At 35.7% G+C, this 25,197-nt stretch overlaps 2 long non-coding RNA genes across 6 annotated transcripts; one reads left to right on the top strand and one right to left on the bottom strand.

Moving 5' to 3' along the window:
- On the top strand, positions 1-17,043 carry LOC111335089 (uncharacterized). 5 transcript variants are annotated; one of them, XR_002695303.2, is made up of 5 exons: positions 1-548; positions 1,252-1,309; positions 1,480-1,582; positions 10,900-10,941; positions 11,321-11,736. It is a non-coding gene; the product is annotated as an uncharacterized LOC111335089 (long non-coding RNA). The 5 variants fall into 5 exon arrangements; XR_015990327.1 differs by lacking the exons at positions 10,900-10,941; positions 11,321-11,736 and adding an exon at positions 15,800-17,043; XR_015990326.1 differs by having other exon boundaries at positions 10,900-11,736.
- Positions 10,771-25,197, bottom strand: LOC111334092 (uncharacterized). The gene is made up of 7 exons (XR_002695204.2): positions 21,647-25,197; positions 20,848-20,927; positions 20,425-20,472; positions 19,898-19,992; positions 18,701-18,726; positions 18,468-18,534; positions 10,771-10,914 (listed from the first exon to the last, which is right to left on the bottom strand). It is a non-coding gene; the product is annotated as an uncharacterized LOC111334092 (long non-coding RNA).

Below are 25,197 nucleotides of genomic sequence, written 5' to 3'. Positions count from 1 at the left end.
TTTTGACTGGGCACAGAAAATTGAAGATTTGAGCAAATAAAAAATTTTTGCACAGAAATACTCCAAAAAATACGCTTATTTCGTTAAGCGAAAAACAAATTTTGGGTTTAGGTGCACTTTAACTGCTTGTTGTTACTTGACAAGAATATGAACTCTTTACTAAAGACGTAATAGTTTTACACCTGAAAACAAGCAGGCGAAAGGCTAAAAACGAAATAAATAACTTTAACCCATTTCAACAACAACAGCTACAACAAAATTCCTCGACCCACTTGAAATATCCACCAGTGATCGTTTTGAATTTATTGTTGTATCCATGTTACGTTCACGTTTATAAGTTGACCAAATTTTACTTGTCTAACGTTTCTAGGACAATAAACCAATTCTTTATTGTCGCTTGAAAAGCAAGGTTTACATTCTGTAGCATATGTTAATTTATGTTTTGTATTCACTTTTATGCAGACTGCTTGGTGAATATCCCTGATGCCTCGAGCAAGAATCAAATAGGAAAGACTTTGATCCAATTGAAATACTTGATAAATTCCGAGGTACAAAACCGGATGTAACACATTTCTCTCAACAATATTTCGATTCATAGCTAAGATTGACACGTTAAATCAAGGACTGAAAAGTTGTTATTCGCGATTTTATTGATGCCGAGGGCTGTTTAAAATCTAAAATTTTTCCCACCAAAAAACCTTGGAAAAAATAGGGGGGCTTATAGTTTGTATGCACCGATTTTTCTTCATTTATTCTGTAAGTAACATATGTTCAAATGTGGCGAATTTTTCCTCCAAAGACGCATGCGCCAACTTTTTTTTCGGAAATTATTCAAGTAACATTTTCAAAATATAGTCCAAATTTAATTTACATAGCGTTTTCTTCTTCGAAGGTCTAGTCTGAAGATGTCTCTTTTTTTTTTAACTGTACATATCTTATTGTAATAATTTTTTTTTTTTTGGTTTGATTTTTCTTTGTAATAATATACTGTAGCTAGTCATTAGTAGGCGAAGAGCCACCTTGTGGAAGTACTACTAATAAAGTCTATTATTATTATTATTATTATTATTATTATCATCAACAAAATTTTCATACGTTATTTACTAAATTCAGTTTAATTTTCGTACTTCGACTTTTCTTATGACTTCGTTTCAATCTTGATTCTATCAAATCTTTTGAAAATTGCTAGTGAGAACTTCTTCATTAAATTTTTTTCTCGTCTTAAAGTTATGTTTTTCTTCTCGTTCATAGTTTAGCAATACATGTACCCTGTGCCTTTGTGCTCTAGGCTTCTCGAGTTACCTTATAGGTAAGTATCTGGACTACTTGAGTTTTTTTTCCAAATTTATGGTGCTCTTTGTTTTATCGTGTAGTACATGCTTAGAAGATATACCACAACAAGTAACAAAGAACGACATGAATGTTCTATTCTGTCATTTAATGGCGTGAGACGTGTTATTTATTCGATGCATTCATTAGATTTGCAGGGTCGTGATAAGGAAATGAAAACTGAAGCTGAAAAATAAGATTGGAAAGCTGGAATGTGGAAACCACGGAGGGATTTATAAGAAAGTAGCTAAACGTAAGTTCTTTATTGTGTTGTTTTACCGGTAGTTCAAATCAATTCACGACAATTAGACACAGTGAAAGGCGCCAAAATACTCCTTGTACGCTGCCATTGTTTGAATTATTTCAAACTATTTCGTTGATATGGCATTGGTACAGACATTTATTTGTTTTCTTGCTTCTTGATTACTGATTACTGTTGCCCAACTCTTGGAACCAATTGCTCAATTTTAATGTAACATCAAAATTCGGAGATGGAAAACAAAAATGAATAGTGGGATTTCATGGATAATTCCTAAACGAATCTGAAGGAATTGGCGTTTAACAAATGTAAACTTTCGTGAATACAAGGTTCAAACGCTAAAAGGGCTCAATTAAAAAAATAAAAAGGGAAAGGGCCTGGGGCAAGCAATATCATATCACTCTCTAATTTCACAGGTGGACACGTTAATTTTAGTAGGTGATTTCATTGGCTGGTTTTTCCTTGGTCTCTTAAATTTTCTGTAGTTTTGCATCTTTCATGCCGGGTAAAACGATATTTTCAGTTACTGAAACTGTTGACATTCAGCCAAAAATTTACGAATTACTCGGAAAGGAAACTCGTGTAGCTTGACGCTTTCTATATCACCACACAGATCTTTCTTGGTAGTTTCCAGGGCCTAGTTGTATAAAGGGCGAATGACATTATCCAACGGATAAATCGCTATTCAGCGGATAAGGGATTGCAAAACGTTTTGCGCTATCCCCCGGATAGAGGTTTATCTAGTGGATAGCATCATCCAACCTTCGAACAACCAGTGCCTGTATTATTTTCTTTATAATCACCTGGAGTCTTATTTGCAAAGTTTACCGGGCTGCGATTCTTGAATCTGAAAAGCAATTGTCTCCTCTGGTATAGCATTTTTCTTGTAGAATCTGAAACGGTTGGATAATCCTTGAGTATTTGGAACTAACAAATGTCGTAGAACGAATTTAAGTCATTTGTTTAAGAATCATCTCAATACAAGTGTTAAGTTACTAGATTTCGAGAGTGTTTAACGTAGTTAAATATTGGAGAACCCTTAACACCGTCTCAACCAAAACAATGCACTTTTAATTTGAAAAAGAACATGGATTTTGTGGGAGATTTTAGTGCACGAGGGTGGTTCTGAGAAGAAATGTTGATAATAATAATAATAACATTCTTTTAATAATATCAAACTTTATTAACACTCAAAGCAAATAACTATTACAAGTTAAAAGTAAAAACGACCTAATAGTAGTTCCGATTTCAATTAAAATCCTATTTACAATCAAATCCTTTTCATCATCATCAATATTATTATTGTCGATGCAAAAATAAAAATGCGTCTTCATTGTTCGAGAGATAAAATTACACTAGCCCTAAAATATAATCATAATAATTTAATAAATTCACAAAAAGGTAGAAACAAAAAAAAAGAGAAAGTATATATAAAACTTGGTAAATTCACAAAACTACGTTGGACAGGCGGTAGCGTTGTCGAGGGAGAAGTCCAAGTCGATGATATCAAGGGTTCTTCTGATGGATCGTGATCCTCTCAGGCATAGCAAAGCTGAACGAATGAGCGCAAATGACACCTTGGCTCTAATCCATGACATGGTGCTTGCATAACTCTCTCCCTTCTTATTTGATACTAACTCAGCTAAACGTTTATGGTATATTTTACATTCTGTGCCCATTCCGCCTGTTGTACTAAATATTAAATAATATTATAATGTAATTATAATATAATTATAATATAATATAATTATAATATAATTATATTTATAATATTATAATAATAATATTAATAATAAAAATAAATAATATTTGAAGAGGAGGTCTCCAATCACCCGAAGGTGGTTTTCAGGGGGATCCTCTAAAAGTAAAAATTAAAATTAAGATAACAGATGACATTAAGGACTAAGACAAAATTATGCAGAGGGCTGTGATCTCTCGGGAACACTAAATATCTATCGGACATTTAAAGTTGTAATACGAACAATGAACATCGCTTTCTATTTAACTCTTTGCCTTCAAAAATTCTGTGGATTATTAGAAACTTAGGAAGTGATCGTCACTAATTAAGTCTTTCATAGCCGAAATAAGTAATAGGTCTTAAAAGATTTTATAACGACGATTTTAGATTCGGATACCCGAAATACCTATTTTTTTTATTTATCGAGGGTTTTTTTTTTTTTCACTATAGTTAACAGGCTACGCTCATGCGCCCCGTCATACTATTCTGACTGTCTGTAGCATACAAAAGTTTTCAACTGCTGCATAATAATAATAATAAATAATATTTGAAGAGGTCTCCAATCACCCGAAGGTGGTTTTCAGGAGGATCCTCGAAAAATAAAAATTATAATTAAGATAACAGATGACACTAAGAATTAAGACTACAAACTAAGGTTTAAAATTAAGAACTAAGATTGAAACTACTAACTAGAGGTTAAGATAGTTCAATAGAAGCTGTTTCAATTTGTGTTTAAAAATCGTTTTTGGCAGCAGTCTCTTGAGCTCACCATAGTTAGTAGAGGGGTCCCCCTCTACTAACTATGAGCTCATTCAGCAGTAAGGTCCAATCGTTAATTGCTTTATAATGTTTTGTTTCTGTTCCATTCCGTTCTTAACCTACTGACTTTCGGCAGGTAGCCATTTCGGGTGTTATAACCGTCTTGTTGGCTCATTGTAGAATAGAATACATCGAGATGTTCAAGGATCTCACCCTCAATGCATCTTCAGTATATTGTTGTCATTAAAAATCACTGACTTTTAGAGAGCTAAAGCGAAATTCTTCTGTCATTTGATTAAGAAGTTTCTAGTTTATTCGATTGTTACTTTGTAATCTGGTTAGCTTTTATGATTATCTCTAGCGAAACCACGGACGCTTTAGAAAAAACAGACCCATTCTAATATATGACTTCTCGAATAATCTTTCCAGCCGAAGCCAGATATGTTACAGCTATAAAGACCCTAACAAGATCAGTGGTATAAGATGTTGAAACTTCGAATCGGATCGGCGCATAAATCAAGCCAATCCATTACAATAGAACGAGGTTAAAATTTTCAACGAACGTTACCCTAGGTTTAACATTACAAAATCGTTGAGTTGATGTAGCGACATTTTCAAGGTACTGTGTTTGCCTTTTTGCCCTTATTGCTAAGTTCCGGGAACATCCCAGATAGTCACAAACTTTTTTGAAACAAATAAACTTTAGCGCTGAAGGAATTAAAAAAATGCTTTGGAAAAGGACAATGGGAAATTTCGTGAAACTATGTTGAAAGGTTTTCGGTTTAAAAGGGATATTTCTCAACCAAGTTGCATTAAAAACGGAAATGTTTTGCTTAAAAATTGTACAGATATAACTCAAATATGTTTTAGAAACAAATGTAAACGTAATTTTCATCAGAAATAAGCTCATACACGTTGTAAATTGCTGAATTTCGTGGACATTTTCAATTAATCAAATATTGAAGACATAGGATTAGGTGTTAGAATTAAAATGACATACTTTTTAAACCTTAACAAGGACTTAATTTAAATATATCAACAAAGTTGAAATAGTAAATTGGCCACCGTTACGATTATAAAAGCTGACGTTTCGAGCGTTAGCCCTTCGTCGGAGCGAATAGGGGAATTGTGGGTTGTGTGTGGTTTTGAAGGCAGAAAAAGGAGCTACGTGATTGGTGGGAACATGGCAACGAGAAAAGTTATTCGTGTTTTTCTCGTTGCCACGTTCCCACCAATCACGTAGCTCCTTTTTCTGCTTGTAAAAGCACACACAACGCACAATTCCCCTATTCGCTCCGACGAAGGGCTGAAATTTAAGTTAGAAATTTAAGACTTTGACAAACTTTTGAATGATCTACTTACTACTGTTAGACAAAAGTTTGAATGACTTACTAACGACCGCTAGACTTTGAAAAACGTTTGAGTGACTCAGTTACTTACTACTGTTAGACTTCGACAAACTTTTGAATGACTCAGTTACTACTACTCTTAGACTTCGACAAACTTTTGAATGACCTACTTACTACAGTTAGACTTTGACAAAAGTTTGAATGACTTACTAACGACTGCCAGACTTTCACAAACGTTTGAATGATTTACCTACTACTACTGATAGACTTCGACAAACGTTTGAATGACTCAGTTTCTACTACTGTTAGACTTTGACAAACTTTTGAATGATCTACTTACTACTGTTAGACAAAAGTTTGAATGACTTACTAACGACCGCTAGACTTTGACAAACGTTTGATTGACTCAGTTACTTACTACCGTTTACCCTGGTCCCAGAGGTTCTCTTCTCTCTACCGGAGTACGAGAATTCGGCGCAAAGCGCCGACCAACGAGCTGTAAAGCAGCGAGCGGAGAGAACCTCTGGTCAGGACCGTTGAGAATCTCACTTTCATGCCACCAAGCTTCGGGTGACAGCCAGCAATCACGCCCCTTTCCGATAACCAATCAGAGTAAAGTATTAAAATACCTCTGGGGGTAGGTGTAGTGTTTTTACTTGTATCTGGAGTGGGCGTGGGGAATATATTTTGTTTCGTGGCCGTATTTACAATGTCTGTCAAAATGTTTGCTACACGTGCCAAATGACAAGTTCGCATGTAGTACGAACTTCAACAAAAACCCCGATTAAAATCTACTTCCCTCGGACGAACGATTATTGCCGATTTTGCAACGAAAACGTCAAGGTAAATGGCTATTCTCAATTGAATATTTTCACCGAGAAGAATCGAGATTTTCTGCGCCGCTTTAGGCTTGTTGTGAACGCCAAAGTTGAAAACAATTCCAAGGTCTCACAAATGCTCTGTAATAAGTGCTACAGGCCTGTCCTAAAGCATGAAAAGGCACTTAGTCAATCCGAAGAATTACAAGAGTTCAGGAACAAATACAAAGTAGTAAACATAGATGTCGGAGAATTGACGCGACGCAAGAGATGTGCGAAAGATTCTCCTTGTAAATCACCGAGAACCGCAAGAACACCGAGTTCACCAGCGACGAAAACATTTGAACGAGTTCGCAACCCCAAAAGTAAGGAATGTATGTTGTCCTCGGAATGCAATAATTAGCGCAGAAATTGAAAATTCGATCGAATCGCTTGCTTTCGTTTTTCTCAGTATCGATGGATCTTTGGTGCTGCACAGTGCACTCGATTCTTTGTTGATCTCCACATAGATCTTGACGATTATCTTAGTCTTGAGTTCGGGATGCTTCCAGACAGAATTTATCACTCCATTGTATTCTTGTAAACAAATTTGTCTTACAATGCTGGAACCATTTTTTGCGCTAACTATTTTCTTAACTAGACCAGACGGATAGTAAATGCGTACCTAAGAAGAGAAGCAAAGAAAATCAATAATATTCTCACATACTTCTAGCAACATACAATAACTGCAAACTTCTCAGCTCCGTAGGTGATGCATTCCGAGGTTGCCCTACGAATACAGCTTCTTCGTCCCTTTCAGCACTATCATTAGCCGTGGAAATAATCTTTCTTTTACTTTTGGAGTTGCGAACTCGTTCAAATGTTTTCGTCGCTGGTGAACTCGGTGTTCTTGCGGTTCTCGGTGATTTACAAGGAGAATCTTTCGCACATCTCTTGCGTCGCGTCAATTCTCCGACATCTATGTTTACTACTTTGTATTTGTTCCTGAACTCTTGTAATTCTTCGGATTGACTAAGTGCCTTTTCATGCTTTAGGACAGGCCTGTAGCACTTATTACAGAGCATTTGTGAGACCTTGGAATTGTTTTCAACTTTGGCGTTCACAACAAGCCTAAAGCGGCGCAGAAAATCTCGATTCTTCTCGGTGAAAATATTCAATTGAGAATAGCCATTTACCTTGACGTTTTCGTTGCAAAATCGGCAATAATGGTTTGTCCGAGGGAAGTAGATTTTAATCGGGGTTTTTGTTGGAGTTCGTACTACATGCGAACTTGTCATTTGGCACGCGTAGCAAATATTTTGACAGATATTGTAAATACGGCCACGAAACAAAATATATTCCCCACGCCCACTCCAGATACAAGTAAAAACACTACACCTACCCCCAGAGGTATTTTAATACTTTACTCTGATTGGTTATCGGAAAGGGGCGTGATTGCTGGCTGTCACCCGAAGCTTGGTGGCATGAAAGTGAGATTCTCAACGGTCCTGACCAGAGGTTCTCTCCGCTCGCTGCTTTACAGCTCGTTGAAGCGCCGAATTCTCGTACTCCGGTAGAGAGAAGAGAACCTCTGGGACCAGGGTAACTACCGTTAGACTTCGACAAACTTTTGAATGACTGTTACTACTACTCTTAGACTTCGACAAACGTTTGAATGACTCACTTACTACTACTGTTAGACTTTGACAAACTTTTGAATGATCTACTTACTACTGTTAGACAAAAGTTGGAATGACTTACTAACGGCCGCTAGACTTTGACAAACCTTTGAATGACTCAGTTACCTACTACTGTTAGACTTCGACAAGCGTTTGAATGACTCAGTTACTTACTACTGTTAGACTTCGACAAACTTTTGAATGACTCAGTTACTACTACTGTTAGACTTCGACAAACTTTTGAATGACTCAGTTACTACTGTTAGACAAAAGTTTGAGTGACTTACTAACGACTGCTAGACTTTGACAAACGTTTGAATGACTCAGTTACTACTACTGTTAGACTTTGACAAACGTTCGAATGACTCAGTTATTAGAGAGCTTAAGCACCAGACGTTCTTGAGGTCACGAACGCCTACCGGAAGTCATTAGAGGACCTATGTACATACTGCGCATGTCATGACGTTTGCGTGGTCACGTCGCAGACGCCAGAATGCCACTTCTCAGGTTGAAGGTAGGACGCCACAAAAATATGCTGTTAGTTTGTTTATTGGAGATAAATTATTGTCTCAAAACCATAAAAAGCTCTTCTGCTTTTCATTAAGTGATTAAAAAACGTTTTTGTAGCGCGTAAAGTGGTTTTTGCTTAATCGATAGATTAAAAGGGATTCGACAATGGCAGACAATCTTCTCGCCAAGTCTGGGTGAGTTAGGTCATTTGATTTCATGTCCATTTGAATCATCACATGCAAAACTAAGATTTTTTTAAACCGGGTTTAAGCTTATCACAAATTACTTTGAGCGATGATTTAGAATTAAGACACTTAAGCGACATTTAGATACAATAACAAAGTGCAAAATGAGATAGATGATTGTCTTTCTGCATCGGTTGTATTTTGTAACTGCACATTGTATATCGTATGCATGCCTGCTAGGTTTTGAGCAACCGACTACAAACATAAGAATAACAAATCTCGCTGTGGTTAACGAATTTGGAAAAAGAGAAATGGTCTTCTAGGCATCCAGATCATGCACTGAAAACTTTAAGCTCGCTCGTTTGTTCGCACTGTTTACACAACTATGAAGTGGTAAATTTCAAGTCGCCTAATAAATATGAAAGACGAATTATTCATTCTGTTAAGAGAGTGGGGTAAAGAAACTTATTCCCTGGCTCATTAAGGTCATATCTCTAGCATCTTTTAGCAAAGACATGTTAACACGGGTAGAAGTCCGTGTCTGAAAAACGTCAACTGCTTAACCTTCCTATTTCGCGCCAAGAACGAAGGCCTCGATCCAGTCTTACGCGGCTTCTCTGCCGTTCGTGTTGTCAAGAACGTCTGGTGCTTAAGCTCTCTAATTACTATTGTTAGACTTCGACAAACGTTTGAATGACTCAGTTACTACTACTGTTAGACTTTGACAAACTTTTGAATGACCTACTTACTACTATTAGACAAAAGTTTGAATGACTTACTAACGACCGCTAGACTTTGACAAACGTTTGAGTGACTCAGTTACTTACTATTGTTAGACTTCGACAAACGTTTGAATGACTCAGTTACTACTGTTAGACTTCGACAAACTTTTGAATGACTCAGTTACTTACTACTGTTAGACTTCGACAAACTTTTGAATGACCTACTTACTACAGTTAGACTTTGACAAAAGTTTGAATGATTTAATAACGACTACTAGACTTTCACAAACGTTTGAATGATTTACCTACTACTACTGTTAGACTTCGACAAACCTTTGAACGACTCAGTTACTACTACTGTTAGACTTTGACAAACGTTTGAATGACTCAGTTACTTACTACTGTTAGACTTCGACAAACCTTTGAACGACTCACTTACTACTACTGTTAGACTTCGACAAACGTTTGAATGACTTACTAACGACTGCTAGACTTTGACAAACGTTTGAATGACTCAGTCACTAGTACTTTTAGACTTCGACAAACCTTTGAATGACTCACTACTACTGTTAGACTTTGACAAAAGTTTGAATGACTTACCAACGACTGCTAGACTTTGACAAACGTTTGAATGACTCAGTCACTACTACTGTTATACTTTGACTAACTTTTGAATGACTCAGTTACTACTATTCTTAGACTTTGACAAACTTTTGAATGACTCAGTTACTACTAATGTTAGACTTTGACAAAAGTTTGAACTACTTACTAACGACTGCTAGACTTTGAATGAGTCAGTTACTACTGACTACTGTTTGACTTTGACCAAACGTTTGAATGACTTACTTCTACTGCCGCTAGACTTTGACAGTTTTTTTTAAGGATGAAGTTACATTCAGTACTTCCACTGCTGTTAGACATTGACAGATTTTTTACTACTACTACTGCTGCTAGACTTTGAACAACTTTTTTATTACAACTACTACTTTACTTTGACAGACTCTAGAGTAAATGTTTCAATTGCACTACATCTGCTAGACTTAGACAGCTTTTTTTAAAGAGACATTTCATTTGTACTGCTAAAATTTGTGCTACTCCTAACAGATTTAAAAAGAACTCTTGACTTGCGCTATGATTAGAACTAGACTGATCTTTGAAGTATTTTCAAATCGAATTTTTACGTCAAGTCTTTCACAGATTCAACAAAATGTTTTCGCTTGCAGTTGTTCTACTGTTTGCAAGACTTTCACATGTTAGTTTTGAATGACTTTAATTTTCACTTGCACTTCTACTGAAAGAGTGAGATATTTTTGAACGACTTTTCACTTGCACGTTTAGAACAAACTTTTAAACTACTAAAATAAGCAGATTTTCCGGGACATTTTGCTTTCTCTCCCAGAATCACGGAGAAATTCATGAAACTTACTCAGTCTGACATCGACATGAATAGAATCTCAAAATCTAATATCTCTGCTAAAATACAACGTACAAAACATTTCTTACTTGACAATTCCTACCATTGACTTAAAAAACACGGACTTGAAAACTTTCTCTCGTTTCTTTCTTCAACAGAGAAATTCAAACAACCTGCAAAAAAGAAAGCAAGAATGTAAGGTGAACACAATAGAACTATAAGTCTCAGGAGGACGAGAGTTACTAGCACCAATCGCAGTTGTTTCAATGAACAATGAGAGTCAACCTACTTCTAGTGTATTTTTGCCGCGCTTTCTTACCAAAAGCCTCTGTGGTCTAGCGGTAGTGCACATTTGATAACTCAAATTAAACGACGGCCGTATCCCGCCGTCGTTTAATTTAAGTTGTTAAAGCAACCACAAGGGGCCCAAGACCCCGTTCGTCGGTTTTCTTTTTCCTTTTAATCTTTAAAGGAGCAGAAATTAATTTAATTTTGAGAGCTCCTAGAATTTTTATTTCGATTTTGTTTTTCAGAAGAAAATTCTTGAAGCTGTCAAAACTATTTTTCCTCCTTTTTAAGGCTAAAGCTCCTTGGAATTCCAAGATCACAGCTTACGTTTAAACGACGATGGGAGGATACGGTCGCCAAACGTGCTAAGCACAAGAACTACCACAAGAACACAATGGCGAATAAAAAGCAAAGGCTAACATAATAAAAGAAGATTGTCTCTGGGAAAAAATTTTTGAAATGTAAAAATAACCATCGTTAATCATTCGACATGCAGATAATTTTCCCTTTAAAAAGCATTCAAAACTTTTTCTAGGAGACGGTTCGTTTGTTTCAAATTTCTGCGTTGATGGACACTTTTTTGACTTGTCTGCTGTAAGAGTTACATTTTATTCTTAAGAAATTAGATACGGTCCATAAGACAATCTCAAATTTATTTTATAAGTAATTATTATTTGCTTGAAATTAAACAGTTCTAATAACTTCTAGATGTTAGTTTGAGAAGTGTTAAGAAGTATTTATATTTTATTTTAATTTCATATTTTTATGTTAAATTTTTCAAGATGAATTTTTTAACTCCGTTCAAGATTTTGCAATTTTAAAAATCCTTATTCATAGTTAAACATTTCGGTCTCTTTCGAAAAAATGATTAAGTTAAGAAAGGTCACTATTTTCAATCTGCACAATTTAAAACAAAAATTTCCTCTCTCTTTGTCACGGGTAGACAGATAGCGATAGACGGCTAGAGCACCCAAGGAACATATCTTATTCTCTCTTTAAGACTTCGAAACTCAACAAGTGTGCAACGATGTTACATAACGTACAGAAAATAAATCATTGAAAAGGAAACTTTTTCAGTTCCTGGAAAACCAAAAAATCCGTCGTAACTGCACTTTTAGATTTTTCCTTGTGTTTCCTTTTGCTTGAACACTTCCGTGATGATGGAAACGAACCGTTAAAATATCTGTTATCATGGATTTCGGTTCGATCTGTCTCATTCATTGCAAAAACATTCTCATGGTTTTATTACAGTGAATTGCTTGAGTTGGAAAAGATTTCAGTTCTTTACAATATTTTCTAAAGTTGTTTACGTATTACTTTTTTCATCAATGAATTATCCCTTTGAAAAAAAAATTAGCCTCTTTTTTGTTTCAAGGTTCCATTATCCAGTTGTCACGATCTCTTTCTATTAGTTAGACAGAACGTATGTTTGCCAAATGAGTTCCTGTATTTGTTGATTTAAACTTCAATTTCACCCATGGAAGCACTAATTTTCTTTTATAGAGTAAACCACAACTTTTCCTATGAAGCTAGGAATTTTTCCATTATCCAAGCGTCATTTAGTTTCTTTTGAAATGCTACAAAAGGGGTCGAAACGTCAATATCATTTTGTGTGTGTGCTGATTTGAAGCCCTAGAGCGAAAAGAATAGTATTGTAATTTGTTTGATAACAACTCTTTGACAAACCTCAAGACGCTTTCCCTTGGTGCACACAACTCTTACTAAAAGCTGAAGGCTGCTCAGTCCAAACGAGACTCCTTAGTCCCCAATTATCTTATTTCTTGATGCATGCTCAAATGAAGACATGCAGGCAGTGCTTGAAGCCCTATCAGAAACGCATACCTCACTGATGTAAGGAAAATATTTTCAATTCCGATAACAGGTTTTTTGTACTTCCTGAAAAATGAAATTCACGTCGTTCGTAGATAGATCTTGTTGACCTCAAGACATCCAAACTTTCCTTGAAAACTAGATGACACATCTTTTTCAGCGGTCTTGTTCATAAAAATTCGTTGATGGTGGATTCAGTGCTTAAAACAGAGGATGCCCTGGAGCATATTAACTATGCTTGGAGTGAGAGCTCATCCTTAAAAAAAGTGAATGATATCAAATGATATCGTTTGTTTGAAAGTATTTTTTGCATTATCATTATTAAAGAAAGTCTCCAGGTCAAGAAATTCATTTTTAAACAAATTAGACATGGCATGGACTCCGGGGGAGGGGGGGGTACTTGATATATTCCTGGGTGGGGAGGTGCGGCGCGGCCCCTCATACCCTGACCCTGTTTAAGACAAATATCGCTGATTTTCCTACCCTATTTAAGACAGAATTCCGATTTTTGATACCCTGTTTAAGACATTTAATGTGCCTGGTATCAATGCCAAAATTAACGGAATTCAATATTAATTAAAATTAGAGCTTGTAAAAATTTTGCTGTTTATCTTCCAAAAAAAGGTATCCTGTTTAAGACAAAAAATTGATAAATCGATACCCCGATTAAGATGTTCGGGCCCGGACCCGCAGTGGGAGGATCTCACGCCCCCCCCAGTGAGACTGGACTTATGACGGGACCACCCTACTGAGGACATTTTGCTCTGTTACTATTATGGTATATAAAAATACGTGTGGTTTTCGCTTGAAATTATTTTAGTAGTCTGAACAAGTTATTTTAGTAGTCTGAACAGAACATAAGACAAAAAATGATAAATTCGATACCCTGTTTAAGACAAAAATCTCGAAAAACATACGCTGGCTGGCCGCACGTCCCCATTAAGCCCTTATAAGGGAGTATCCCCCCGGGCATGGACTGGGAGGGAGCTTGGACTTTGCGGCTTAGTTTTAAATATGACATCTGTTGTTTGTGTCAATAAAAAGCACAAGGACAAAAAGAAACGTTTTATAGAACGAAGTCAATTTGAAGGCCAAGAAAAAATAAAAGAGGTATCCCTTACACTAAACAAGTTACTGTCTTAGTTTACATCAGGAGGTCACGATCTCTCTCGTCAAATTTTTTGTTGGTCTACTTTTATGTAACAGACTGGTAAAGGTAAAGTTTGGTAAAATATTGGCTTTTTCTGAATGTATGGTGTTGAATAAAATTAACTTTTGAAGGACCTTAATAGACAGCTTAGAATTTTCTTGTTATTTCAACTAGAAGTTGTTATGGCTTTTGTTTATTGATTTCGTTTACATGTATTAACAAATCTTGAAAGAAATTAAAAAAATTTTAGACTCTATCTCGCTCTTTTTAGTGCTATTATATGACTTTCCCCAATGCCTTTCGTTCGTTTGATGATGGATACCCAGTTATTTGAATCACAAGCTACTTGAGGATGAACATTTTTATGCAATATCTGTTTTTCGGGTCTGAAACAATAACGTACATTGATTTGATTATTTATCTCTTGCATCATGTGCTTCACATCAAAAGACTTTGCTATGATTTTGTCGCAACAGTTTCGAGTTACAACTGGTTAAACATTTAAGATTTCAGTAAAATGACAGGTACAATCCAGGTTTAAAAAGCTGTTTTGGGGTTAGAGGTTGTCTTTCTTGATAAAAATCCTCTTTCACTCAGGAAAGGTTTTTCTCTTGCAAAAAAGCCCGCGGCTCTGATTAGCAATAAGGCAATTTCATTAAGCTGTATTAAAAAATTCGTTTTACAAGGCATCTTGAATGCGAAAGATGTTAACCGTGATTTTGCTGCACAAGCTGAAACATCAAATCGATGGTTTTTATGGTAAAACGAATAAACCGAAAACAAACACATCGTTACCTCTCTGTTAAGAATTCCTTTCGACAATCTAGAAACCGTATCCCTATGAACATCACATGACATTCACAGAAGAACTTCTTTTCAAATTGTAGACGTTTAAGGAAATAGTTCCCAACACTAGAGTTGTTCTATCTAATTGTTGTGGCTTGCTTGAGGTTAATACTTAAGGTCTTTTCTAAACTGGAAACTGGAAAGCAGAAAAAGAAATAAGTCTTGTTTCCAAACAAATCCTGAAAAGTAGGGATAGCGATTGCATTCCTTCGCTTTATTTAGTCCACTCATATGTCTTGCAAGGTTTTCCACCTTTTTCTTTTATGACGAACACATTGCTTGAAACACTAAGCGCTAACACAGCTGTCTTAAAATGAAAATTTGTATTCTTATCAAATTAAAGATGCGAAATTTCTCTCTTTATAGCTTAAATGCATTGCTCCATTTTCTCGACACAGTCTGTTTCTTTGCAATATTACCGTATACAATTGTATCTTTTGTTTTTAAAGATTTTGATTTCATTCAGTTTTCAGCAACAGTATGGGGTGATAGTTATTCTCCTTTACTTTCATCATTTTTTTCTATCCAACTTTAAAAAGGCTGTTTCTAAGATGAAAACCTGTTTTTCTTCGTCAAAATCAAGTCCTCTCTCATTTAGCAAAGTTCTTTCCTTAAACAAATTCTTCCTAAAAATATCCTTTAAACCCTTTACTAACAAATTCTTTTTCAAATCGTTACACTTAGGAACTTGAATGTGAGAAGAACGCATATCCTTAATTCTGCTGTACAATGATAAAATATCTTCTGCTGGTTTTTGCTCGAAAACGGCTAAAGTACCAAAAGAAACTGATATTGCAATCTCTCAAGTGAGACCTCATTTTAAAACGCTGATAATTATATCCTTGAATTAATATGACATTCAATGAAAACAATCTTTTATTCTATCTGTAGAACTTTAAAGCTAAAGTTACTCATTCTAATTGTTCCGTTCCGTTTTGACGTAGAACTATTTGAGAGGTACGTGTGGAAATGTTCCAGGCCCTCCCGCGGCCCGCAGAAGGCAGCAGTGGGAAGAATCAACCCCAGACGGATGCCAAAGAGAGAAATTCATGGAAAATATTTGTTATTTCCACAGTAGCTTTTTCTAACTTAAGAAAATAAGGAGACTAATCGAGGTTTGTTCGCAACGCTTTCACCGGATTAAAAATCATTTGATGACATTCAGTGTTTGAAACAATGAGAGTGAGGTTCCGTCGCTTGGAAATTAAATAATGTTCAAATGACGTCCTCGACGTGTAAACTTTGTATCGATATTCTCACCATAAAATTTTGTTTCTGATTTTGAAGAAAGAGACCGACTTGCAGTTTTTATATTTCAAGATAAGAATTTCAGTCTTCATCACCAAAATGTCGCACATTAAGTTACCTCCTCTCTGCTCAATAAAAAAAAAAGCAAAAAAACAAAAAACAATTTTCAACCTGGAACTGATGTATTTCTCTCTAAGGAAAACCAATCAAACATTTCCTTTTTAAAAGTTATCATTGGCAACGTGGATGTAGAAGACTGATCTTTATGTTGCTGTCCAAAGATCAGCAACATAAAGATTACCAAAGATCAATAAAGATCATAAAGATTACCAAAGATCAATATTTTAAAATCTTTTGCCGATCAACAGCTTCAGCGAGGGAAAAAAACAAGTGGTTATTATACTATAATAAGACCTCCTTCCAAATAGCACACGACGATACTTTTAGGAGATAGTTCACAGTCTGGCTCGTACAAAAATAACTCCCTAACTGTTCCTCTTTGTTTTACTGTAGTATGTTCATAGAGGTAATTCATTCCCACGTACTGTTTTTTCTAAGAGGAGGGTTGAAAAACTGCAATTCTTCAGTTATGCTTTACCAAGAGAATTAACTGAGGTGTATATCTTTGTAACAATATTTTCGTAGTGAAAACGTCAATTGATTGGTTCCTCCAAAAATTCCTTGAAAACATCAGAGATACAAATTCTTGTACTGTCTTCAAAAGTGACTCACATTATTTGTTCTGAGGCATTTAGCTGCCTAAAAATTTTTGTTTGATGATGAATACATTTAATGATGGCGAAGATACGTTGGAGGGAAATTTCATCCTAAAAAAAAATTACTTATGTTCAATTCAAATTGAAAAAAAAAACAAAAAAACTAATCACTCTCTTGGTAGTTCCCCTTATCTGTTTAGAGCTATTAAAGACTGTTAAATATTCATGTTTGGTGTATGATTTCTCGCCTAAAAATGCTGCATTTGAACAGAAAACTGTATTAACCTGGTCGATCAGACAACATGATATGCAATACGCTTTGTGGTAGTTTAAAACGTGGAGTGTCCGAGTCGGATTAATCTTCAGGTGTCAAGTTATTGTTTGACTAATTAAAAATATTTACGAAATTTAGTAATTTATCTGTTGCGTGAACTTTTTTCATTTGAAGGTAACTTTTTGACTGGATTTAACTGTTCATTTTGTTTACCAAACTTTTCTTTCTCTACTGGAAAACTGATAGGTAATTTTTTAGCTGAAAAATGTTTTTCTTTAATTTTTTTAGCGCTGACAAATATTCCTTGAAAGTTTTCCCACATCGAAAAATATAACTTACAAAAGTTCTGACTTTCCACCTTCTTACTTTTGTAAGAATCTGGAATAATCCTTAAGTTTGGGAAAAGAAAAAAAAAGCCAAAAAAAGAACGTTGACATCATCAGAATAATTTGAAGAGTCAAAATGATTAACAACTATTCGCTGAAGGCGAAATGAATGATTGTTTTGGTAATATTGCTTGGGTTCTCTCAAATTCCGTTGTAAGTTCTTTTTGTTTTTGAAGGCATTCTCTAAATAAGGAATACTTTGCTCATGTTTTGTTACAAATGCTTTGATTGCTCGTATTGAGATAAATAGCTAGTTTCTACTAGAATTTAACAGCAAAAACTTCTTTCCTACTTTTGAAAAGTGTTAGGCTAAATTTAGTTGCACCTTTTTCTTTCTAATTTCTGAATTGAAATTGAAGTTATCTCCTAATTCCTCGGTACAATCAACAAAACGTGAAACAGTCATTTTGAAATAAAGTACCCCTGCTAGAGGTGATCATTGCGAGATATGACGCAATCCTCGGCCAATCAGAACGTCAGCATCTCAATAGCCACCTGAGCAACTATAATAATGAGTATTTTAGCGGCGTCTTTAAATTCTTATCGCAATGGATTGCTTTGAATTACTCTCGCATTACATGCATTATCTGCTGTATATACTCAGTAATTTATTTGAAAATGACGTTTTAACTGGTGTTAACTGTTTGTTTGAGCTTACCCTTTTCTTCTCTATTGGAAAGTGTGATGGGTGCTTTTTTTTTAATTATAGAAACGTTTTTCTTCAAATTCATCCTTTTCTTTTTATCTATTATTATTTCCTTGGAAATTTGTCCAACATCGAAAAACGTAACTTTCAACAGTTTTGATTTTTTTTAACCTTAGCGTTTTTGCAGCAATCAGGGAAATTCCTCGAGTTTGACAGGAACAAAAACAAGACGAGAGAAAAGTTGCGCAATCATCAGATGAGTGAGAACTTTAGCGACGTTCTAATTCCCATTGTAAGGGATTGCTTCAAATTATTAACAAAACAATGATTCAAACAACCTACATTTAGCCGACCTCTCCATCCTTTTTCTGTTCGTTTTCCATTCCATTCATCCAATCCTCCTCGATTCGGTATATTTTCTTCATAATGGGTTGACTAGCACGTATGGTTCGTCAGTTCCCTTCTAGTCTTCCCCACTGCCTTGTTATGTAACCTAATTTGTTATTATTGTGTGTTCTTTTGTTTTATTTTCCCATGTAATTGCAGTGAAATGGAATAAATTAAATTAAATATTCCCTGTTTTTATCCTCTTCTTTTGACCCTGTAAATCCAATGAAACAAATTGACTAATGACATAGAACGCACACGGTTGATTTTCTCTCCTTCAAATGAGATATAGAACATTCTTTTAACTAGTACCACTGGTGGCATTAAAATCTCACAAAAATCACTAACAACAACACAAGCCAGAAAGTCACGGTGTTTTGGAGGCACCGTATAACTCTTTTGGCGACGCTCAAAACAGAATGGTAAATCAACAACTGAAGATAGCCGTTCTTGAGTAATTTTGTGTTCGAAAAGTCTCGAGTTTTCCTTTTCCCTACTTTTGCTTCCTTTTTCAGATTTCTATGAACATTTCAATTTTCTCTCGCTCATTTTCCGAAACAGCTGTGGTTTGTTATGTTTTCCTTGAAAAATTTGCACGGGAAATGGGCGCGCGGGTGCCGAAAATTGATCTTAATACGCATGCTCGACGTTTGACCGCTGTGTTTTAGAAGCCTAATTTTATCCGATGTTAGTTCGATGTCAATTTACAGGATTAATTGTCAAGCAATTCGACGGTATTGAGCAGCTTCCCTTGAGTGTTGCTCATGGTGTCGTTTGAAAAAGTAGAAATCGATAAGAACAGCAATTTACAAATAGTTTGATTTTAAGGCTTTGTTTGCTTGCATCAATCTGGAGTATCTCCTGGAGTTCAGCAATTAACAACAGATACAAGAAAAGAAAACATCTTTAAAAAATGACATAACATAAACGGAATGATTTGCAATAGTCCAATCAATGGCACCATTCGTTGCAATTGAGTATTTTTAAAAGAAATTTATTTTCCCCAAATGAAAAAGCTTATGTGTCCTATCTTTTGTAAATTGTTAATTTGCGACTAAGATCCTTAAGTCAATAAGGAAAGACGGGGAGTACTGAAGGGGTCAAACTAAAGGGGAACGGGTCATAGCATCTGAAATTGATTGAGCAATGATCATAGGGACTTTCATAATAATAGACTGTTCTTTGTGCAAGAGTCGCGTGTTTTGATGGCAATTTGCTAAGTCTCCGGTTATACAAGACGGCATAAGGTGTGGCGTGTTTATCGAGTTCGTCCTATTTGTCTCCAGACCTGACACACTGAGCAATTTGACCCTCCTCCTCCTTTCGTCCTCCTCGTCTTTAAATTTATTCGTTGTCGTGGATTAACACAGGTTTACTGAACTAACCTTTGGCTGAGTTCTCCAGCATCTCTATGATAGATCCCTGTTCCACGTTCACTATCCTCGTTTCCAATCCGAAACTTCACTCCCTTCTCTAGACACTGCAAATCCAATTATAAAGCGATTTTAAAATAACATATGGAACGCTATTAAAGGACAAGGAGCATCAAGATAAGCTTCTAGATAGTCTAAGAAAGGGCTGATACGTGTGCAACAACAAACAAGAACGCAAAGAAGAGGATCCAATCATGAAGTTAAGTTGACCAGAAAATTTAGAATAGTCCAAAAACTTTAGGCAACTTAACTTAATTTCCTATTTCAAGGATTGCTTTAAACTATTAGCAAAACAGTAAATCGTTTAATTGACTTACATCACTCAGATTTTGTTGGAAAGATTTCCATAACCCCATACATTAATTATGCGTTCCATTTCATAAAGACTAAATATATAGATTTCTTTGCAATACTATGTATAACTAATGTATGGGATTATATGGAAATCTTGCCATTTTTGTTTTATTCTTTATTGTAACCTTGCAATCCTCCTTGTCCATCGCAGTTTTTATTTCTTCCATTGGACACTGAAAGTAAAATAAACAAATCGATTAATTACTCAGTTAAAGCAAAACTTCAACTTCTTAAAATAAGCCCTCCAATTTGTTGTCAATAGTCGGTCTCGTTGGAGTCTCAGTAGCCGAAACTTTTAGTGATGTTTAGGCTGTACTAATCTGTTATTATAGGTCGGTGATCTACAAAGTTCGATCTATAGTGTTATTTGTGGTTACTCTCAAAATATCCCAATGGACTTGTAACAATCGATTGATAAACAGCCACACATTTAACTCTATGCAGACTTCCGCTCAGATTGATTATCGAAACGAAAGAAAAATCAGTTTCGTAAACCAGCCTTACAAGCTACAGATAGCTATTCAGTCATCACAAACTGAAAAACAGACCTCATTGGATGCCACTCTCTTCTTTTTCCTCCCTTGCATCTCTTGATTTCTACATTTTCGTTTTCATGCTATGCTTGACGCTGCCATAGGAGAAAAAAACATTCATACCTTTCTTTAAATAAGTACTCGTAATAAATAATAACGTCTTTTTTTCAGACTCGAAAAGAAAAACATAACCGGTAGTTTTTTATCAGATAAACCCTTGGCAATAACTTTAAGGCCGTACCATTTTAAAGAAGTATTAATTTTTTTTTTACACCTTTTCAAGATCAGTATTTTCTAAAAAGATATCGAGGTTAAGGGAATATTTGATTGACTTATCCGTCGCCACAGTAGGTAGGTGAGATGGATTTTCATGCGCGATAACCCTTACGTATTTCTTCGACACCAGTGTTTTACCATCAACAGAAACAAAGTGATTAATTCATCAAACCAAAACTGCTGTAGACCAAGAGATTTTAAAAATCAATTTTTGTGGTGTTTAAGAAACCAGTTAGTTTTTAATTGCAGCCCCGCCGTTAAATCCAAATTTGAGCCCCTAACTCCTACGAGTGATCAAGACAGAATTTCTCCTTACAATATTGATCCAATATCAAGCAGACAAGTGATAAGAATAAAGACAAATATCAACAAGGGGATTTATTGATTGATCCAATACCAAGTTCTCCAAACTGACACCTTAAGAATTGTTTAAAAGTGAGTAAGGAGAACTGCTTATAAGAGAGTGAAAGGGTAGAAGTGTTTAAAGCAGATCAGACGTACAAGCGCCTAATTCGCTATCAAAAATTGAATTACTAACCTTAGAAAAAGTTGTCCAACTTCTATTTCCTTTCTAGAATTTCTTATATCAAGATGTTCTCATTTCATGCTTGACGCTGTGCTGAAGGGAGAGCCAAAACACAAGATACACTTCAAATCAATTTCGAATAGGACTGTACCCTTCTTTTACTGAGTGAGTACAGGTACTGAGTACTGTGAATGATAAAGCTCGATGTCTAGATCGAAAGAACTCGATCAAGAGATCATAAACGCAACCATTCTAAAACTGTGAAGTAACGTTATACTCGAAATCGCCTAAAAAGTGATTCGAAATAAAAGCCAATCCACGCACACGAACCTAATTATAACTTTCACAGCTGCTACTAGAGCACATTCCGATATCTTTGGTATGAAGATACAGGAGCCCCGTCCCTTGAGTATTCTGATAGATTTCTCTGACAGTTCACTGATACCTATTTAGACTATTTATATTCCCGAGTGGAAGGAAAAATTGTCGGGTTGAATTTTTTGCACCTTTGTACACAACACAACGACACAGCCGAGGTTTAATCCACAGCGTGAGGGAAGCAATGAGCGCGTTTAGAGCAATTCTAATATTGACAGTCTGTGAGCATAAGAAATTATATGTAAAGAAAAAACGAGGATAGAGATTAAAAAAAGCGATAAATAAACTACACAAGCTATCAATAACCTAGCCTCAAAGTAAAAATTTCTCAAAACTGAATCACGTGGCGCAATAAGAACTGTCATGGCGGCTACAGTTGTAAGTTGCGTAAGTCTTATTCTGAACCGTGTATGGTACGCTTTCCTTTTTGTATCCTACCCTGTAATTTAAACTGATTTTCTAGGGCAACGGCGAGTCACTGTACTTCTATTAAATATGTATTTACGCTTAGGTTATGTACCTCAGGAAAGTTTGAGACAAAGTGACAGTCATCAATCCTTGACGTCGAATTTGAGCCACCTTACTCAGCAACTTCGAACGAAGAAAAAAACACACGCTGGAATTGACAGAACGGACCATATCTAAGGTTATAATTCTGAAAGTGATGCGTTTTGTGGCCCAGAGAAGCTGCAAAAGAAGCTAACATTTCTGGAACTCTTTACGCTCTATGCACGTGGCAGACTGATAGAAAATATGAACAAAAACATGAACATCGCTGTGCGAAAACTATTTGTAATTCAAATGAATTTTGCCGACTTTGAAAGGCGAACTGAAAAGCATCAATTAGCTCTTCGGTAACCGTTGTTCAATTACGTAGCAAAATGGGAAGGCCAACTGATAGCTGACTTTGACTTGGTAAATTTCAAAGGGTGCAAATATCGTCGTAGAAATATTGCGTAAAACTCAGATGAGATAAAACTGAAAAGAGGTGAGGGCGCTCGCCTCCCACCACATTAGGTAAAAATGGCGCATGTATCAGTGTCGCTTGCACAAATAGTTTTTTGGTGTATCCACTCTGAACGAGGAAATTTCGTCATGAAAGTTCGTGCCGGTTAAATTTGCTACACTATTACTGCTCAACATTTCATGCTTATCACACTACCTAAAAAGTGTGTGTTTTGTGTTTTCGGTTTCCATGGAAATTAAATTTAGCTGTTTCCTCTATATTCCATCTCTGGATGTATACAACAAAACATTTTCTACTGATCTACCATCATTAGCAGGTTTAACTCAAATTCAGCGAGACCCAAGGATATTTTTCTCTAAATCTAGATCAAATGGTGCTATATATAATAACTCTTAGTGTTTTGTGAAAGGTATTTTTTGATACGGTTGTAACTGTGAAGTAATTCTAAATGTTGAGGTGCATCTTGAGGTGCCATAGAGGCTCTACGATGAGCTCTGTCATTTCGAGGTCTACATGTGACACGCATCTTGCACACAGCCACGATAAGTAACGTCGAAGGGGTCATATTAAGACGGAGACAAAACGAATGAAAATCTCTCTTAATCACTTAACTGGACTCAAAATTTATCATCTGCCTTATTTGAAAGGTTGTTGGGAGTTATCAGTCAACCTTAGAGATAGACAGTTATCTGCTTCAGTGTTTTATCTTTATGTAGTACCAAATCAAAAAAAAAAGAGAGCCGTAAATTTTGAGTGAGTAAGGCAATGTCCGCTTTTTTGCTAGAATATTCCTAGTAGTCCCACACTAAAAAAATGGTCCATCCAACAATTGATAATAAATCCATTTTCCAAGGTCGAAGATATTTTAGTAAAATGTTTCGTTCAATGAACCAGGCCGAGTTTACGAAACACTTCCGTCTCCAGGGTCTTTTGTTCTCAGAACGGTGGAAGTTACTCGTATCACGTCCCGTAGGCCATGGGTCTGAATGCGAGTTTTTTATTTGCGCGGAAAAACATGCGAAATTGGGCGGAGACACGCCGTCGATTTGGTGGTACTTTTCTTTAGCGTTTCATTCCTTAACTTTTTTAAAATCGTTTTGAGCATTTCGCCATTCGTTGAAGCAAAAGGTTCCGACTAAGGACAAAAGTAATCTGAACGAAATTCATCTGTCACGCGTGAAACAGTTCTGTAGTGAACAGATCATTTGAATCATTGAAGTCATTAAGTCTTCAACATAACCGTTTTGCATTTGGTAAACCTTTATTAAACTGAGAGACAGCACAAAATAATGAGGAATATTTTAACTCTCTTGGGTATGAGTCGAACTTGTAAACCAGCGCTAACAGGATTAATCAATATTGAATAGAGAATACCTCTACGTGATGCTTCCCGTGTTTGAAAATAGCCCAAATAAATATTTTTTATCGTTTTCTGGACAAACGAGGTTAAAAGATGCGAAATGAATTAAAATAATAATAAAAAAAACGTGATCAACATTGTCTTCACGGGCAATGATTTGGTACAGTATAAAAGAACTCCTTGGCACCTTCCTAAGTGCCTTCCTCGCTTCTTCTTAACAGGTAGAAACTTTTTCTCGCAATTTACCTATCAGTGTGTTTAGGACCTCACTGATTCCCGCGCATCGTCCACAAATTTTTGATAAGTTATTGTATACGGCCTCACAGAACATTAAGAATGGTTGTTGAGGTGTTTGTTTATTAAATTTTAGAAACTTCAAATGAAGTCTCATTTCGTGAAGAGACCGCAGCTTTGTAAGGAACATCGCACTAATTACAGTTTGGGGCAAATTTTCATCTATCTCCTAGCCGCTTTGAAACAAGTCTGTCTCTTTGAAGCTGTAAGTTACATTTTGACTTGAGAGCTCGAATTTAAAAGCTATCCAAAGTTATCCATTAAGATAGCCCAGCACACAAAACCATTTTTCCACGCGGATGCCTAACAAACCATTTCCAAGATTAGTACTTGATTGTTGCTAAGTTTACTGATCTTTTATTTGCAGTTCTTTTATTTCAGTAATGGATGAATTGGTCACAATGGCAAAGTTAATACCTTGATTGCAATAATTTCACCTTGAAGCTTTGTAAAAGAAAGGAAGCTTGATTAAGTGTCGGGAAGATGGATGTATGCAGAGTGTAATTAACGACGTTTGTTTGTTTGTAAAGATGAAATAAACAACTTTTAATATAAGAGAAAAAT

Source organism: Stylophora pistillata, chromosome 8, assembly GCF_964205215.1.
Source record: "Stylophora pistillata chromosome 8, jaStyPist1.2, whole genome shotgun sequence".
NCBI classification, from domain to species: domain Eukaryota; kingdom Metazoa; phylum Cnidaria; class Anthozoa; order Scleractinia; family Pocilloporidae; genus Stylophora; species Stylophora pistillata.
The sequence above is the reverse complement of the archived record's forward strand: the minus strand, read 5'-3'. Positions and strand labels throughout refer to the sequence as shown.